Source organism: Alosa alosa, chromosome 1, assembly GCF_017589495.1.
Source record: "Alosa alosa isolate M-15738 ecotype Scorff River chromosome 1, AALO_Geno_1.1, whole genome shotgun sequence".
Classification (NCBI taxonomy): Eukaryota; Metazoa; Chordata; class Actinopteri; order Clupeiformes; family Clupeidae; genus Alosa; species Alosa alosa.
In genome coordinates, this window is record NC_063189.1 from 5,853,924 (window position 1) to 5,856,423 (window position 2,500).

Consider the following 2,500-nt stretch of genomic DNA (forward strand, 5'->3'; position numbering starts at 1 on the left):
GAGAGGATGTGCTGGGAGGGAGGGGGAGGGAGGGGGAGGGAGAGATTGCGCAAGAGGAAAGGAGCATAGCAAAGAAGGATTGTGGGGGGCTAAAGAACTAGTTGAAGTTAAAGTCTGATGACAGCATTCTGTTTTTGAGCTTGCCCATGTAAGCTAACATTTCAGAGATCTCCTTGTGAAGGAAACATGTACATACATATGAATGAATGTACACACACACACGTCTTTCAACATACACATATGAATGAGTGTAGACACACACACACACACACACACACACACACACTCGACTCTCAATATGTAAGGGATAGTGTATAGAACGCCAGTCATTATCAGAAAATAAGTCCCGACAGGGCGAACAGGACCCCAATGCGCCAGCGGAGTAGCTTTCATATAATAAGCACATATGAATGAATGTAGGCACAGACACACACACATACACACGTCTTTCAACATACACATATGAATGAATGTAGGCACAGACACACACACACACACACACACACACACTCACACATCTCTCAACATACACATATGAATGAATGTAGGCACAGACACACACACACACATACACACACGTCTTTCAACATACACATATGAATGAATGTAGGCACAGACACACACACACACACACACACACACACACTCGACTCTCAATATGTACATATGAATAAATATAGCCATAGATCGCCTTGTAAAAGATGCTTTGGATAGAATTTCCTACAAAATGAAAAATATCATACTGTGTTGCGACCTCAAACACCACCAAACATCCGCCATTGCAGGTTCCAAACTGATAGAATTCATGAAGGAGGACCTGAAGGAGGACAACATCCACATGAAAACCCTTCCAGCCTGAAGACTCACTCAATCCATTCATATCTGAGGATAGCAAAACACTGTGTGTGTGTGTGTGTGTATGTGAATGTGTGCTTGAGTGTGTGTGTGTCTTGACTGAATTGACAAGAAAACGAGTGAAACAAAGCTAACATCAGCAGAACAGTATCTATCTGCCATCCCGCAGGCCAAACACAGCGAGAACTCAGTCAATATTAACAATCTGACATCTTTCCCTATTCCCCGCCTGACTGCCCCCCTCCCGTGCCAGAGCCGCCTCTCAAGGCCTGAGCAGTGTTTGCTAATCCTGTACTTGCTCCTGTGTGTGGGTGTGTGTGTGTGTGGGTGTGTGTTTGAGTGTGTGTATGTGTGTGTGTGTGTGAGTGTGTGTATGTGTGTGTGTGAGTGTGTGTGTGTGTGTGTGTGTGTGTGTGAGAGAGTGTGTGTTTGTGTGTGTGTGAGTGTGTATGTGTGTGTCTGTGTGTGTGTGTGTGTGTGTGGGGAAGGACTGAGGAGTGTTTGCTGATCCTGCTGGCCTCCTGCTTGCCTTTCCCCTCCGCACTGCAGTTCCTCCTTCCTGGTACGTCTGGGAAATCTGACACCAGCGCAAACAACACTCCATGACCAGACCATGCTGAGGGTGAGCACATTCATATAAGACCAGCAGGTACTGAAGATGATGTTTATATCAACAGGTTGCTTTGATCAACCAGCAGAGCTCATCAAAGGTCTTTGTGTTTTTCTTGTTGTTTTTTTTAAAGGAATTTACCTTTGCATTCCATACTACTGATGTAGGAAATAGTTTTTTATGAATGACATCTCAGTGCCATTTCAAGTTCAAGTGTCATTTCCTCTTTTGTGAAACCAAGTCCAGGCTACTGTAAATTCAGCCAGGATAACCAAAAATCACAGCTTAATCCCTTATCTAGGTATCCTCAGGTTCCCACCGGCACAGAGTAACTACCAGCCTTTCCAGAGTAGGCTTTCAGCAGGTTTTGTTACCAAACATACCAAGGTTTCCCAGAAGTCAGATGTCAATGAGCCAGTGTAATTTCCACTGTTGGTCAACCATCTAAGACTGCACCTACTGTAGAGTCTCCAGGTATCCCAGCCTGCACAGAGCCACTACCAGCCTTAACAGAGTAGATTTTCAGCAGGTTCTGTTTCCCAACATACTGTACCAAACATAGACTGTATATATAGAACTGGACAGTGTGCCGTCTGTTAAAAGTGGTGTGAGCGTTAGTCCAGAGCCCCCTGGTGGCTGGCTGCAGTACAATGTGTAACTCCGCCCATCCCCATGTATTTCAATGGCCAGGTAGCCAACTTTCCGTGTCACTTTTCTCACCTAAAACTATTTTTGCATCTACAACTTTTTATTCGAAAAAATAGTTTTCAAGATGCTTCAATACACGCTATTTTTCTTTTCTCGCTGAAATTATTTTTTTTAATGTTATTTTAACAAATCTAAAACGGGCGTGTTTACACCTATGATTGACAGCTGGCTGGCTGTAGACATGACGCTTTGTCCATAATGTTTTACCGTCTAAGCTGCAGACATGACCACGTCATCGCTCCCTTATTTTACCGACACTTGATTTCGACACATAATCTAAAAGTGTTGCTTCTATATATACAGTCTATGGTACCAAAGGTACCCAGA